This window comes from Rhipicephalus microplus, chromosome X, assembly GCF_043290135.1.
Source record: "Rhipicephalus microplus isolate Deutch F79 chromosome X, USDA_Rmic, whole genome shotgun sequence".
NCBI lineage: Eukaryota > Metazoa > Arthropoda > Arachnida > Ixodida > Ixodidae > Rhipicephalus > Rhipicephalus microplus.
Genome location: NC_134710.1, coordinates 166,335,319 through 166,353,438, shown reverse-complemented (window position 1 = coordinate 166,353,438; position 18,120 = coordinate 166,335,319). Strand labels below are relative to the sequence as shown.

At 43.9% G+C, this 18,120-nt stretch overlaps 1 pseudogene; it reads left to right on the top strand.

Moving 5' to 3' along the window:
* The first annotated feature begins 9,178 nt into the window (after window positions 1-9,178).
* LOC142775138 (uncharacterized) overlaps window positions 9,179-18,120 on the top strand; it is a 38,079-nt pseudogene continuing 29,137 nt past the window's right edge.

Genomic DNA, 18,120 nt, shown 5'->3' with positions numbered 1-18,120 from the left:
TCTATCTATCTATCTATAATCTTTTAGACGCTCGCGACTTTCTGCTCTCTTGGCCGTTTCAATAATGGTATCAATACGAAACTTGGTGCGGCATAACATGACTATATGACGAGTATTACTGACTAGTCATAACAAGAAAATCATGACATGCATGACATAAATGTCATAGTTTGCATTTATGGTGTTGCTGCTCTTGTGGTGGTTTCGATCAGATCAGAAACGGGTATGGCACATGACTGCTTGGTGAACGCAAGTGACAGCCTATCTATCTATCTATCTATCTATCTATCTATCTATCTATCTATCTATCTATCTATCTATCTATCTATCTATCTATCTATCTATCTATCTAGCTATCTATCTATCTATCTATCTATCTATCTATCTATCTATCTATCTATCTATCTATCTATCTATCTATCTATATATCTATCTATCTATCTATCTATCTATCTATCTATCTATCTAGACGCTCGCGACGTTCTGCTCTCTTGGCCGTTTCAATAATGGTATCAATACCAAAATTTGTATGGCATAACTTGACTATATGACGAATATACTGAGTAGTCATGACATGAAAACAATTACATGTATGTCATAAATGTCATAATTTGCATTTCATGGTGTTGCTGCTCTTGTGGTGGTTTCGATCAGACAGGAAACTGGTATGATACGACATGACTGCTTGGCGAACGCAAGTGACAGACCATTACGTGGAAATCATGAAATGCATGTCATGTAACAAACTGACTACATGCCACACTCATGATGCCCTCGTGGCCCTTTCACTAGCTTCAAACATACCAATTTGGTATTACGTAACGCGAACGGACGACGAAGATAAATGACACGTCAAAACATGATAATCAGATCATGCTTCTCATGTAAAACATCACTACATGCTACTCTGATAGTGCGATCGCGGCCGTTTCGCTAGCTTCACATATTCTAAATTTGGTATTACGTGAAATGCATTTATGACGAAGGTAAATGACACGTCCAAACATGATAATCATGGCATGCGTGTTGTGTAGAACATGACATGATACGCTCATAGCACGCTGGTGGCTGTTTCGCTAGCTCAACATATACCAAATTTATTATCACGTGACATGAATTGATTACAAAAGAAAATGACACGTCCAAACATGATAATCATGATGTGTGTCACGCAAAAACATCGCTACGAGCTACGCTCCTAGCGTGCTCGCGTCCGTTTCGCTAGCACCACATATAAAAATATTGTTATTAGGTGACGAGAATGGATGACGGAAGTAAAGGACATGTCTAATCACGATAATCAATACGTGCGTGTCATAAATTATGACTGCATGGTCGTTTCGCTTGCTCCGCATATACCGAATTTGTTATCACGCGACGTGAATAGACTACGAATGTAAATGACAAGTCCGAACATTGCAATAATGACATGGACGTCATGTACGGCAAAATTTACGTCCGTCTCGTAACGTCGTACTGATAATAAAGTAACATATCCACCTTCTTCAGTCGTACTTCACATATCCGCGATTCCCACTGTACGTGGGATCTTCCAATATTTTTGTCACCTGAACAAGTTCGAGTTCCCGATAAAGTATTTCCCGGAAAGCACCACGATACTTCAAGCGAAATGCAGCAAAATTTAGTAACGCCACACCTGTAATTATCTCTATTGGCATGACAACGTCAAGTAAACTTCTCATAAACAGAATACCGGTGCGCACACTTTGAAAAGCTTTGATTTGGTTGAATGTCTGATTCTCCTGTCATTGTCTAGTGCTAATAAACACCTCAGCACTTTCCAATTGGTTAGAAGTATCTGTAGCAGTGGGAAGAGTAGGCGCAGACGTTAGAATAAAGCTGGAATAATGACAGATTGGAGTGTATGGAATTCCGTATGTAACGTTAAATATTTGTGAAAAAAGGAGAAGGTATCGCAACATCCATCCACATGAAAAGGAGACGTAACCCGAGTGCAGGTGTACGTATACCAAAACAAATAAAGATAATGTGAAACTAGTGAGAAATAGAAATGAAATATAAGCAAAATGATATGTATTCGATCAAAGACAAACATGGCATCTCACTAAAGAACGATGTAAACCATTACCCAGTTCGCAAAAGCATTCGAAAAAGAAGTATTGTGATAATGGGTTTTGAAGTATCGTCTAGTAATTTGGTAATTATTGAGGCACATGGCCAGCACATTGAGTGAGCTTGATAAGATAAATATACAATTTAGGCGTACGCCAGCTAGCGTGCTTTCTGAAGAAAACGAAATATGACCAAGACGAAAAACATTTGACTCATAGAAAGAAAGGAGGAGAAGACCCTATTTATTAAAAATATTGTAATTATGTCAAAATAGTTCACGTACGTCTCATTAATAATTTTATAAATATGAACATGCTAATAAATAACTTGCTAATTAAGACTGCGATTCATGCATGGATCCTCGCAGTAGTATAATACAAACCCCGAATTTACACAACAAGACAGACAACGTTCAAACTGTTTGGCAAGTGAAAGCCTTATTCACCAAAGATTCCGCCACGTTTTCTTTAAGATGTGATCGTTATAGAATTTTGTTCATAATAACGTGACATACATTTTTTGAGATCTGTATGAAGCGAACTGCCAAGCTGTCTCTCATCTTTCCTTTTCCCTTTGGCAGGCTATATTTTCGCTCAAATAGAGTTAATATTAACAAGCTAACATAGAACCACTAGCAATCAGGGGTGTCAATGCTTTTGATTGGTCTTACTTTTGTTCAGACCGCAGTTCTCGAAAGAACTTTACACAAGTAACAAGGGGATAGATGGGAAGTTAAAGGTAAATTGCAATAACTCGGCACGCACATGAACGAAATTAACTGGTAATTTAAGTAAGAGTGAATTTCTGTTTGTGGTATGTTGTCGGCGTTAAGCTTGCACATATCTCTCTCACAATCCTGCAGGCCCGCTACAAAGATTGGTTTGGTGTTGTGGGCGTTACCTATTCCTAGCCTATTGGCACACCTGCCACAAATGGCTCACAGGATGCTGCTCTTAGGGTCTAGATTACAGATTGCATGAATCCATCTCTTCAAATCTCTTCCGGCGATAGTAATTGCTTCCGTCTGAAACGCGAAATAAAATGAATTGTCGAAAAACATCCGAAAGCCTCTTTTTAAGACACTCACCATAGATAACTGTAATGTATAGACACCTGTATTTTGTTTTTTTTTTGCATTTCTCTGCTTTAGTATCTACTTCTAATCTCTAGCTTTCATCAGTGTCAATGTCCATACGTATACAGAGCATAATATTGCCATTCATTGAGATATGTCGCCATATTTGCATGGCGGGTGCAAACCACACAGTTCCCGTTTCTACCCGTTTGAACGCAGCTGCCATGTCAGGCAAAATGCCCCTTACTTGAAGCCAACTAGTCCTCTTCCACCCCCCACCCCCCAAAAAAGGACGTTATACCGATGCCAAACATTCATGAAATTATATCACTAAGAACCCTAAAACGTATTTCTAAATTGATGCCAACACATAAAACAACCAATACAAAGAGCTTCGAAATATAGAAACTGCCGAGGTAGAGAACAAATTATATCTATCAGATGCTACGATATCGACTACCCTATCACTGAAACAAAAAATATAACACTTAGTATTGTGTGGTGACATAAACGTGTATGTATCTGCAAACACCAAATTGCTAGGGATTATAATGCGGTGGGTTTATTGCATAAAAATTGTTTTCCACTTTCTTTTTGTAGTACGCCTACAAAATTTGGTATAGGCACTATAAGTCAGTATTGTGTGTATTATGTCCCCCCCCCCCCCAAAAAAAAAGTTGTATATGTCGTGCTTTTTTTTTCTGTTTTCCCATGCCCTTAAACACCCGTTCCGGTGTTAAGCGGCGTCGCTCCTGCCGTCGCCATCGGTGGCGTAACCACGGTAGCGTATGCGTGGCACAGAAATTAGGCAAGTCACACTAATGTGCACAGCACGTAGAAGTGTGAAGCGTCGATGGTGTCACCACTCGAACGAGTATGTGCCACCGCAATTGAGCAAACCCCACTACCATGCACGGCTATTGCGAGCGTCAAACTAAAATGAAGTATGTGCCAAATGAATTGGGAAATACGTAAGCAAAAAAGAATTCTGGGCAAGCCCAAACACCACGTAGAGCAGGCGCAAGTATCAAATGAAAACAAAGTATCTGCCTCCAGAAACGGGCGAGCAAATTTGGATAACAACTTGCTGGTAGTGGTTGTGTACTTCGCAATTGCGCACTTTCTGCAACTCACATGAACCACACTTCGGCGCACACCGATGTTACTTTTGGAGAACCATGATATATCAGAAAAACAAAAGAGACATATTGTTTCCAGTTATCATCAAGAACATCCCGTTCCCAATCATCGTAACGTATCCCAGTGATGAGACGACCTCACGGAACCCTTACATATACCCCGCCTTTGGAAAACAGGCTTTGATGGAGAAATTTATTTCACCCTTGACAAAGCTTCCTTCATTACAATACAACTGGCAAACGTGTGTTCCCATTAAAAAGAATTGCGGAAAATAAGTAGAGCTGCACAACTGTCAATGCATACATACATATCTCTTCCAAATTGTTTTTGTCAACTTACCGCAAAACCAAAACACCTAAACAGCTCCGCTCTGAATTCGTATTATGCAGATGCTTAATCGTTGGCATTTTTTTCTTTTTTACAACGTTTGCTTTTAAGGTTTTCATCGTGTATTGATGACCGTTAGCGTGTATTTTCAGTGTTCTAAACATGTCCGTACCATTATTTCTTTTTTTAGTGTTAAACTGTTTTTTATTTGTTGTTTCATTGCTGCCTCAAAATTGGGGCTGTGAACCCCGTGAAGCATTGCTGTCTTTTGATTCGTGGTCGTTAAGATGAGTAGTCTGTAGGCTAAAAAATTTGCTTTGGAATAATTCTATTTCATCTATATACGTGTACGGTTTAAAACAACTGCTTTTCATTTTCCTGACGAAAAGATGAGGCAAAGAACCGGTGGTGGGTCGTGAAGCATGGCTAAGATTCTGCCCCCGGTGATAACGTCACACTTCTAAGTAAATTTTACCTGGATGCCGAGGCAGAAATTGAACCCATATCTTTTGTTCAGAATAACAGCCCCAACGCTCTACCGAAGAAGCCCACACCACACGCATACTCATTTTTCGCATCACTGTCAACTAAATTTCTCTCCTCCATACTATTAGTCAACTTGATCGGGATCGCGGCACCCTAGAGTTTCATACAGGTAGACCGGAGGCAACTCTGGCGCTAGTGTCTGTGCGAGGGGCAACGCAAAGCGCTTCAGCCAGCATCGGAATGATGTGTAGTACACAAGTTTGTCTATTATTCGTACCTTCAGTTCCACTTGACTTCGCGTGGCTTGGAGGTATTTTGTCATGAAATGACAATCAGTCAAAATACTTTAGTTGCGAAGCAGCTCTTTGACTAGCTTGTGTAACGCTGTCCCTCCGTCCACACTGCTCCCCTCGCCGCAGGTGTTGGAGCGGTGCAAAGTAGCTCATGCCCTTTTAGCAGTGCGCCGTGACGTCTTTCTCGCACGCCAGCAGTGCCCTCGCATTGTGTCAGCTCTCTCTCACTTCAGCCTCTCCACCGCTTGCTGCGCTCGGGCCCATTACTCTCGTGGACATCATTTTAACCGCGCCACCTCTGTCTATCTGTCGGCGAGAAGAAGCCGTGCGCCGGTGCGCGCGCGCTATAGTGCACGCGCCTCGAGAATCTCGCAGCGCCGACAATGTGGACCGCGCGCCGCTGCTTGCCGCAAGATCACGCCGACGGGTAGGACGCCGTCGTGGCGGGCTTCCCGCTAGTGTGTGCGTTCCTTTCGCAGATGTAGCCGGCGTTGCGAGGGTTAGTGAAGCCGATCGTGTTCGCGAATGGCGATGTCAACAACAACGAGGCGAGAGCCTGGGAAGCCGAACGATAGCGTCGGAGTGAAAGACCAGCGACACCGACTAGGTGATAGTCAAGAACACCGGTCGCGTTCGATAATACATAAGGCACCCGGGTAACACAGATGAGACGCGAGCCAAGTAAAATGAGCCTTGCGTCTTCAAGACGTTCCGCCTCCCACACTCTAAGGCAAAAGGGTGTTAAAAAGGTGTGTGGTTTGTCCTTCTGTGAACTAATGAGGCTGCCACAACCATTATTCTATTTAAGGAATAACGACACCGCGGCTAACAGCTAGTCCCCACTGACAAGCTCAAGGAACTAACAATTTTTCCTCACATTTGCAGCTTAGTGAGTAACCATTAGTCCCACAATTCACCTCAAAGGACTCACATTTAGTCCTCACACTTGCACCCTATAAGGCAACTGTCAATCCCCACAATTACACGCCACCGGGCAACCGTTAGTCCTCACAGTTGCACCTCGCCGAACGAATGGTTGATCCACTCAATTACTCCAATCGGCTGAACTTTGTATCCTCTGTTCAAACATTGCTTTTGTGGATTTTCCGCCAGGCCTAATACATTTTTCGCCTGTTTTTCTGCGCAGTGAGCAACAAATAGCGCAGAAACGAACACGCGTGAAAGTAGTTAGCCACCTATGTGTAACTGCTTGCGCAGTCACGGCAACAATGAAAGAGAAAAGCGAGACATCGAAATCTTTATTTTTCTACATACACATGAAGTTTCTCCATTCTTATAGGTGAATTCATGGTGAAGTGTGTAAGTCTAGTCTCTTTGTCACATCTTGTTCACTCTTCGTGTTGCATCTCTGACAGAAGCGATAGATAACAGGCATTGCTGACGCCTGCGCACGCAGCCTTCTGCATGTTGTGTTCCCACGGCTGTACGTACAATAAGATGGTAGAAATAGTTAGACACACGTGACAGAAGATGAAGATGCACGCATATGACAAGTACGCGCAAGGTAATATAAGAGCATGCGTGTAAAGTATGACAGACAAATAACTTTACCTTCACATCTCGCATAGTCCTTCTGAAGCTGCTCTGACGAAAAAGATGGATAAAAGGCATCGCAGACGCCAGCGCACACAGCCTTAAGCACGGTGTGTGCTCACGGCTGTACAATAAGTATGTGAAATAGTTAGTCACACGTGACAGAGGATGAATACGAATGCATATAGAAATACGTGCAAGGTGAAATAAAACATACGTGAGATATGATATACTAGTCACTTAAACGCGATGTCACACAGCCTCAAAGACTCATTTCGATCCCCGTAGCGCAACAGCTTAGGAGCGGCGGCCGCAGCCACAACTCCGCGAACCACCGTGCCGCCAAAAAGTCGGCGAGTCCTAAGCGAGCGACGTCGTTCAGCTCGAGCAAGCGAACGCGAGACCAAACACGGAGCCGCACGCGGAGTGTCTGCCGCTAGCGAATTTCGAACAGGAGAGCGAGTGCACGCTTGGCCACCGCCACGAATAGCGCTGGGCTGGTTTTGAGCTAGCGCTGAAGAAATCGACGGTAATGCGGACCTTTTCCAGAAACTTCAGCGAATGCAGCGTGCAAACGCGAGTCCACCGCCGCGGCCAACGGATGGGGCAGAGCTACTTTTGACCGACTGACGGGAGAGCCAGCAGTTATGGCGACCAATTTTCACTGAGTTCCGACGCTAGCGAAATCCCTGCCAGCCCGTGCTGGTGCACTTACAGCGCGCGAAATACTACAACCAAGGTTTTTACGAGAACCCGCAACCTGTTTTAGACTACTCCCAACACAGCGACGAGGCCTCAGCCCAATATCTTTAGCCCGGAGCTCATCGCGGCGGCGAAGACTGGCGAGCACTCGGGAGGCCGACGGCAATGGCGGCCAATTTCGAGGCGGTCTCAAATCACAGGCGAACTGCAGATGCTCAAGCTGACCTTCGCGGTGCATTTCGTGCGTGCGATATACAACATGACTGAGCCCGTTGCCAGCAAGAACGATCCGTATCGCACACGCAAAAAGTGGAGTAGAATAAAGAATGATAACCTAGCGAAAGAATCCAGCGCTTATTTCTGCCCTGAGTCAGACTCAAGTATACATCCGATAGGCCTGCCGTCTTCTCGGCCGTCATGTTGGCCTTCCTAACTGTTGCTGTCGTGTGTTCGTCGTGACTATATCTAACCCAGAGATATAGAGCGCGGCGTGGTGGCGTGTCGAGACTTGCTCCAGACTTTATGGGTGCAGCGAAACGAAAAGCAGCAGCCCATGCTCATGCAAGCGTACACACAAGCACCATGTCCTAATTTCTAGATCGTCGAATCCACGCGGCCGTGGTCGAGCACTCCAAGCGCGATGCAACGTGAACCGTCGCCAGCAAAATACGGAGAAAGACTGAGCAAGGAGAGGAAGAGGGCAAATAGTGACCTTGGCAACGCTTTGCGCACTGCCTGCATTTGCCGGGGGAGGGGGGGCAAGCACTGTGCCGTGCTCCCGACCGGGCTGCAGAAGTTCGGTGCCTTTCTGCTCTTCTAACCACTACCACCATTTGCCGGGCGGTTCATCTCTTTGGAGCGCGTTTGCAGACTAAGTGGTTTACGCGCAGCACGTTTCCCTTTGTGGTTGCTCCTCAACGGTCTATCCGTTCATCGCGCGCACCCATTGGGCTCCGTTACTCCTTTTTTGGGTAATTTTGCCTTAGAGTGCATATCTTTGCGTTTCAAGCAAACGTTTACACGAGTAAAGGCTACACCGAGTTTCGATTCAAACCGTTCGCCCAGCACCCGCGTTGACGCCCGTTCTAACTGGGTCAACGCCGGGCGCTTCACTGCTGCTTTGCATCCAATCAGGGTCCCCTTCAGGGAGATGAATCATCGTTTTTTTTATTTACATAACGTTACTGCATATGTGATTCGGGTATGAGCCGGCGGGTAGCAGGGAACAGGCAGATCAGAGAAGAGGACGTTAGGCTAGCGAGATACGCCTCCGGTCAACATGACGAGCGGCCTCGACGAGTCGGGAGGATGGTCCGGCTCAAGGCTCTTGTGGCCTCCACCTGGCTGTGCTTAGTAATTTATTCATTCCAAAAAACAACGAGTTTCAAAGAAGAACACACTTGCTTGGCACCACCAGCCTTCCCACAATTCCGCGCTCCACCGGAATTGTCCTGAAGAAGCGAAGCAAACCCCCGGATTACGCGCAGCACCAATACCTTCCCGGACTATGAAAATAGTGTTGTCCCAAAGGCGGAGGGAAGAGCTCAACAAGGCGGTTGCTGATTATATGGCATAAAATGGGTTCATGGAAGCTCTTGCAGCCTTCAAGAAGGAGACAGACAAACCTGGCGACATAGACAAGAAGTACGCTTTCCTTCTCGAAAAGAAATGTACGTCTTTAATCAGGTTGTAGAAGAAGGTGATGGAACTGGAGAGTAAACTGGCAGAGGCCGAGAAAGAGTACATATCGGGCGCACCCACACGGGAAAAGCGGTCCCCTACGGAGTGGATCCCCAGGCCTCCTGAGTGGCATGCCCTCACGGGCCACTGGTCACCAGTCACCGGGGTGGCCTTACACCCTGTCTTCAGCGTGGTCGTCTCTTCCTTAGAAGACGCCTCTATCTAGGTCTGGGATTACGAGACTGGAGACAGGCCATCGGGATTGGGTGCGCATGGTCAGAGTTAACTCCGTTAGTTCCCTCTTGGTCAGCTGTTCTAATGACCAGACGGTTCGCGTGTGGGTGGTGGGCACCAAGGAGTGCAACCTGGAGCTTCGGGAGCACGACCACGTGGTGGACTGCATCGCGTGGGCACCCGAGTGCGCCCACCCGCACCTGGGAGGCAACAGCAGCGGAGACAGCAACCGGCGGCTGGCTGGCAGTGGCGCAGGCCGCACCCAGGGCACTGGACTTTTCCTGGCATTGGGCTCGCTGGACAAAACCATCAAGCTGTGGGACGTCAGCATGGGCCTGGCCGTTTTCACCCTGGTGGGCCACGACAAGTTGGTGCGTGGTGTCAAGTTCTACCTCGGTGGCAAATACCTGCTGAGCTGCTCAGACGACAAGACGTTGCGTGTCTGTGAGCTGGCACAGCAGCGATGCTGCAAGATGATGATGATGATGATGATGATGATGACCTCTTATCGCTAGCGCTCACCCACAGAGGGGGATGGGACAAGAACCGTTCGGAAGGATACTTAAATGAATTTAAGATGAAACTGAAGCCAATCTGAAAAAGTAGTTTAAAAATAATACTACCAAAAAACAAAAATGTTTGCTGAGCAACGGTCAAACCATCTCTTGCTTTTGATAAAGATAACTACGAATTATAAACTAAAGATATGAAAAGGCTGGGGTTCACTAGCACGGTAATCTTTTAGTTGCGTTGATGCAATCAATCACAGTGGAGCATACATCCCTGTGGCAGTAACCAAAAGAAATTCCGCCAATTGATAAAATTACTGGTAGAATTACTTGTATTCCTAGCTTTTGTAATGGGGCTACTAAAAATTTTTTTCTCTGATAAGAATAAAGATGGCGGAATAAAAATATATGTTATATTGTTTCGATTTCATTGCACGAAATACATAGCGGTGACGCCTTGAGTCGAGCTTTTTTAAGGTAATAATTCAGTTGTGGAACTGCACAGCGCAATCAAGTATAAGTGACCTCTAACTGGCAAGATACACACGATTGTTTATTCCAGGAATAGCTCAAATGCTCGAAATCTTTGACACCGGAGGCCTATCTCGATAGCCGAACGTCCTCTTCTCTAATCTGCCTGTTCCCCGCTACCCACCGGCTCATACTCAAATCACATATGCTGTAACAATAATTATGTATTTATTTTGCCCTCAATGTCAAATGGCATTACAGAGGGGGGTGGGTTGTTACAAAAAAATAAACTGAACAAAAAGCAGTGAATATGGTTAGATCGCTAAAACAGATCTAATATAAGTACAATATCTTCCAATACATTTATATAATAATATTTTTTAGCTAAAACAGCACAGTACATATTTATACCATGTCAGCTAATTTAACAAAAAAACCTTATTATGCAATGTTAGCTTATGTATCGCGGAACAAGTTGTTATCACTTATAGCGAAAATGTCACCAGGAAGTCTGTTCCACTCTTTTGATGCTCGAGGCAAAAATGAATTGAAGAACGTTTTGGTGTTGCATGAAGGAATGCCTACTTCAAGATAGTGAACAAAGTGGTGGGATATGTGCTAACGGTGAAGAAGTAGTTCGTCATGCAGGAAGAGATGATGGTACGTGTTCAAAAACGGAGTGCAAGAAAACTTTTCCTGGTGGAAATACTCCTGGTTCTGTTATATTTATTCAATATATAACGAACGGAGTTCTTCTAAACAAGTGGAACAGAAATTACCAGATTATTATAGGTGGGGTCCCACATGGCTGTAGCATATTCTAGTTTAGAGCATATTAGTGTTTTATAAAGCTGCAGTTTTAGGCCACAAGGAGCATTAAAAGTCTACGTCGTAAATAGCCAAGTATACGGGTAGCATTGATTATTATGTATTCAGTATGAGGTGACCAGTTTAGAATAGTTGTTATGTGAACTCCAGGATACTTATAAGAGTTATAGGAATCAAGAGGAATGTTATTATGACAGTAAATAGGTGAGGTAGTAGAGGTTTTTGATAAACACATGATTTAGCACTTTTTAGTGTTGTGGTTCATGAGCCATTTTTCACGTACGCCAGTTAGATAGAGCGTTAAAATCAGCTTGAAATATGTTCATGTCATTATCGTTAGTAGTTTCTTGAACAATCACACAGTCATCAGCAATAAAACGAACGTTTGATGATACAACTGATGAGAGGTATTTAATATAAATAAAAAAAGAACAAGCAGCCTACGACAAATCCTTGCAGTATGCCGGAATGAACTACGTGAAAAGATGAATTGTAACTGTTGCAGTAACGAATTGGGCTTTCTTAGTGAGAAAGCACTCAATCCACAGCTTGTTAGCGTCAAGACTTAGTTGGTGCATCTTGTAAAGTAGCAGTCTATGGCAAACCTTGTCACAGGCTCTTAAGAGACCTAGAAAATTGCTCTCGGCATGGTATAATTTTTTAAGAATCTGATGTAAGTGATGAGTGACTGCTAATAACTGTGTTTCACAACAATACTTTTTTACGAAAGCTATGTTGTGCAGAAGTTAAAAATGAATATGATTTCAAAACATTTGCTCTCTCTGTAAATATACTAATTAAATAAGTGAGACGATAATTGTTTGGACAGTGTTTAATACCAGAATAATAGAGTAGAACGACTTTGCCAATTTTTTTATTGAATAAGAATAGTACAAGTATGCAGTGACTGTTGGAAAATTTTTGTTAGCACAATAGAATCGTAAGCACAAGTACTTTTATAAAAGAATTATATTATTTCCATCATAACCAGGAGGCAAATTATTTTTAATTGATCCAACGGTTACAATAATCATTGATGACATGGGTGAATAATTGTGTAAAATTGCGCTAGGTAAATTATTGCGGTTATCCAAAGAAACGTTTTCGATTAAATATTTGTTAGCAACAGCAGCGCAATGACCTTCACTGATTTCGTTACAAAATGAGTCAATCAAGAAAATATGGTTGTCGGACAGTGGCCTATTTACTCGGCAGAACTTTTTGCGTTAGTTTGTAACATGGACGGAAAAGCGTTAGTAAGAAAGTTATCTATAGGGGATTGAATTGCAGATATGTAGATGTTTGATGCAGATTTGTAGGCAGCAAACCGGGGTGGTTAGTCGGTAAACAATTTGCGGCACGATAAAAACGTTTCTTTTGTTATATAAACGTTTGATGTGAGCTTTCTGCCATGACACACGCGCGTTTGATATGACGGTACGGCAAGGAGTATACTTCATGATTTGTCGATCAGCATCAGCTACAAATATATTCCAGTTAGACTGGACTGAACGTTATTCAAACTGCTTAAAAATGTGTCTAGAAGATTTGATAGTTCACTGTTATTCGTTTAAGTTTGCTTTCTCACTGTGCTGTATCGTTTTATTTTTTTATCTGCTTTAGCACAGGGTGCATAAATGAAAATGATAGTAATGATTGATCACTAATGCCTGGTGTACAGGTTATAGCGGCAACAAAGTCTGGTTGATTTGCTAATATCAGATAGAGTATCCTAGCACTGCTAGTAGTTGCCCTGGGGACGTTACTACTTCTGTCGGAGAAAACACTCAACATAGGTTAATAAATTTTCTCAGCTGTGACGAAGATAATAATGAGTAAGGTGCGTTTGCATTCCATAATTAGAAAAGTTAAAATATCCGAGCAGAAACAAAGGATGTGATAAAGATCATGTGCACTTAATATTATTGCGTCATGAAGTTCATCGGCAAAAGCTAAAGATAAAGACGGTGATTGACAGCGTATTTCTAATATATACTGTGGTTGCCGATAGTTACTATAGGTCAAACTAGCTCTAGTTCAGTAATACTATGGATACAGCAAGAAGGAATGCTTTGTTGAAAAGAATGCCGCCTCCCATCCGATCTCAATGGTATATTTGAAAATGGTTTGCGTCATCCAAGATTTCTTGATCACGGACATGTGCATGATTGGATGTAAAAACAGCGCAAAAACATACAAACACGCAAGAAGAGACGACAATGTGCTGAACTTGCAAATAATTTTTATTAGCAGGAATACAAACATATATCACACAGAAGACTTAGTCACATGGCACAACATGGCGGCTGCGCAGCTGAACTAACAGAATTCAAAAAAGAATCCAATCACAAAAAATCGACACTTACGTAAACACTCAAGAAAAGCAATGCAAAAAAAGAAATAATAATCACATCTACTTGCAAAAACATGCGTGACCATCGAAAATGCTAACAATCGCTTTAACCCGACAGCGCTGAACCCAGGCATCCAACCTCATTTTCACCAAGTGCCATGGACCGTTTGCTCACGCATCTTTCCCTCTCAATTTCAATGTAAAGAGACTCCATCACCTCTCTAGTACATTTGTCCAGATGGCCAAAGAAACAAGTGCATTTGTCCACCAATGGATGGCAGCCACACTCCTTGTATTGAGCTGGCAAGTGCAATCTGTCTCTGTATATTTGCTCTGTTTTTACATCCAAACACGAACCACCAACTACCCCAACTTTCGCTTCTGATGTCCAAAGCCACGTTTCAATCAAAGCAATTATCTTTGCAATGCATGTATCAATAGCTAATGGTAAAGAGTTTTGTTTAGTACACTTCTAACATTAGAAAAATGAACGGATACCTGAAGGTAAGATTTCCTGTCACCTACCCTCGCGAAACCCTAAGTAAATGTGTTCCGTTTAGAAGCCCGCGCATTATCTGTCACCTTTTGATAAATCGATACGTTTTCTTACATATATAACGTTATCGCACTCCATAGAAAATACATGTAAAATTTTTAATTTGTATCAACTTGTAACGCAGCTTGAGTGACTAAGAAACGCGCTGAGCTTTCCGAAAGTTGTTTTCTTTTTACGCCCCGCCGCGGTGGTCTAGTGGCTAAGGTACTCGGCTGCTGACCCGCAGGTCGCGGGATCGAATCCCGGCTGTGGCGGCTGCATTGCCGATACAAGCGGAAATGCTGTAGGCCCGTGTTCTAAGATCTGAGTGCACGTTAGAGAGCCCCAGGGGGTCGAAATTTCCGGAGCCCTCCACTACGACGTCACTCATAATCATATGGTAGTTTTGGGACGTTAAACCCCACATATCAATCAATTATCACAAGGCTTTTCTACGTGCCTGCCCCGTTGCAACAGAAAAATCTTCGCCGACTTAAATGTTTTTATTCTTTAGTTGATTGTGCAGTGACAGTACTTTCCCTTTTGTTTTGAAGTTAGTAAACTTGGTGGCAATTGGGTGGGATTTAGTAGTTGAGTGGTTGCCCAAATGGTGCACGCTTTTAAACGACTGCCTGGAATACTGTCAAGAACCGCAAAATAGAATTAATCAATTTTGCTTCGGTATGATGCCAGGTTTTTTTTAGAGTCTGGAACTGTATGAAAGATCAAATTGTCCCTATCGGACCTATCCTCCAGCTTGGTTAGTCTAGATTGCACATGGGAATACTCGTCACTTAGTGCTTTCACGCTTTTTTGCATACTTGTTAGTTCACCAATCATACTACCCAGTTTATTAGAATTTTTTCTTCCAGTTCGTCTAGTAGCTTCCGGATACCATTAATTTCAGCCCTATTGTTTCTTTGTCCGGCTTTAATTGCTTTGACATCAGTAGCAAGCTCCGACTGACCCTTCAAGCTCCGTAAAAAACGCGAGTGTACATCTTTGAACATATGGAATGAAAGCTTCATTTCTTTGACAGTGTTTACGGCTAAGTCTTTGTGCTGTGGATTGGGTATTAGGCGCAGGCTTAATTTCAATATCACCGGAACAAAGCAAAGTGTAAGCCAGTAAAGAACATTCGCACTGAGTCTCGCACAGCATCCGTGGGCGCGGTAAGAGCAGTAAACAGCGGTTGTTAGATCTTCTAGCGCGTAGTGAAGAAGTACACACCTGCATGGCGTCGAAATAGTGGCTTAGACATGTGCGAAGATGGCTGCTCTCGTGCCCAATGAAGGCGGCGTCCAAGTGTTTCTTCTTAGAGCTGTCCGTGGTGATTGCTGTTGTTGTCGATGGGCCTGGTCGATCATCAAAAAGTACCCTGGGGGAGTGAATGCTCCGCATGTTTTGTACGGCTACACTGACGAGGTTTGTTGTCTATAGCGGCGCACCTACTTGCACCAAGCCAGCTGAGCAAGTTGATAACCACGGCAGGATAATCGCAGGAAAGGCTTGCATGGTGAAAAAATAATGGCTTAAGGATGTGCGAAGACCACTACTTTCGTACCCGAAAATTCTCATCCGTTGCACTTCACCACCGTAACATTTTAAGCTCACCAGTTCAAATAGGATCACGAAGTTCAGACTCGTCCGCTCTTTTATGTTCGAAGCCCGCAAGCACAAAAATAGGCACATTTGTGTACTACATATCATTCGCATGGTCGCTGAACGAATGCAGCACCAGAGTCTCTTCTAGTTATTTTACAAGACTAGAGATTGCGCCACCTTAAAGCGCTGAATCGATGTAGAGCGTCATTCAAAAGCGCTCACGAACGTCGACAGTCAATGCTTCACACGGTCGAAAATCAATCTTGTAAGACCACAGCCTCTAAAACACTGCGGAGCTGATATACGCTTCAATGCAGAACAGACCCCGTTTTCCGGAAGGACAGCACCTTAAGTAATACATCGAATTCACCGTGATCTCCAAGTACGCTGGTCGTGCAAAAACGTGCGTATTTAGAGGTGCACGAGTACTAATGAACACGTGTGCAATGGCTCGTGTATGGCACACGTATGCCATAGCTCAACAGCCTGCGCTTCAATGAATTAATCTTTTATACAAAGATCAAGGGGCTAAGCAAGTCGCAGATCACTTCCTCTTCACAGATCTACTGGTCAAAGTACAGGTCATCCACAAAGAAGCAATGTGAGGGAAACCAAGAAGGTTCTCTTTAAAGCCTAGAAGGTATAATGAAAGCCGTTATCCAAGAGGCAAAGTTTAATTGTGGAACTTTGTCAAATTTTAGCGGATATGAAGTGGAGTTGGAGCGACTTCGAGCAATTCGTCGTCACGGCGAACGACGTTATAGGCCCACAAAATTGATCTACGGCTTGATGAAGACGAGACGTCTACAAAAGAAGACTCAACGTCGAATAAATGCTCTACAGTCACTACGATGAAAGTCATTATGTGTGCCATCGGCCATACCATGCTGAATGCGCCGGTTCTCATCCAAAGTCATTATGTGAGTCGCTCAATCCCCACAAACCTCTTTCGCAAATATGGAGAATAATCCATAGCCGACGAACATTGCCACAACAACATCGCCCATACAAATGCCTTGCTCCCCACCAAAGCCGACGTGAAATCGATGTAGCAGAAGAGTTCTGCGCCAGGGTTGCCAACAAGGGGTCTGCAATCACCGTGAGTAACCTACAAAACGCGCCGATGTCCAGAGACACTCGGATGGACATTATGTTTTCTCTAGAGGAGCTTCAGGCAGCATTGGCAGCAAGCACTCGTCATCTCCTGGACCCGATGGAGTCACTTACGTAGCCCTTGCTAACCTAGGACAAACAGCTCGGCGCGCATTTTCAGCTGTATACAATGACTCTTGAGCAACGGTTTGGTTCCTCCTTCATGAAAACGCAGCGGCCTTGTGCCCCAGCTCAACCCAGGCAAATCGCCATTGGACATGGTCTGTTATCACCCCATCGCGGTTGCCAGCTGTTTTGAAAAGGTGATGGATAAAATGGTGCTGAATCGCCTAGAGTGGTACCTTGAACTTAACATATACCCGGATGCTTTGACCGGCTTTCGACGTGGATGGTTTTCCATAGACAATGTTGGTCACCTTGTCTCGACTGTACAACAGCAGAAAAGCCTAAAGAGATTATCAACGGCAGTGTTCTTGGATGTTAAGGGCGCATATGACAATGTATTGCTTGGAACCATCTTTGACACCTTGGGCTACATTGGAGTGGGGGGCCGCGTCTACCGATGGATCTACAGTTATTCGAAGGACAGAACCTTCTTTGTTCAGACAGAAGATGGTGAAACAAGGCACCATTATACCTATCATGGTGTACCTCAATGTGGGGTCTTAAGCCCCATAAGTTTCAACCTTGCGCTCATCGGCTTCGTTGACGTTCTGCCGAAATCCGTGCATCTATTGGTCTACGAAGACGACATCTGCATCTGGGCATCAGTGGTCACGCTTCTACATGAACGAGCAAGGCTTCAGAGAGCGGCTACACTGACGTCAAAGTACCTTCAAGGACGAAGACTTGAGCTGTCATTTAAGAAATGCTCTTTGATTGCGTTTTTGTGCAAGGCAATGACCCCATACGTCGTCCAAATTAATAGACACACAATCTGATATCAAAAAAACACAGTTTCTTGGGAATAATAGGACATCTGGACTTGTCCTGGAGCCCTCACATCGCTTTCATGAAAAAGAAACTCACCAAGATTACATACTTTCTAAGGTTCCTTGCGGAAAACTCATGGGGTGCACCGGTATACGAGCCATGCTTCAACTGTACACTGCACTTTTTCT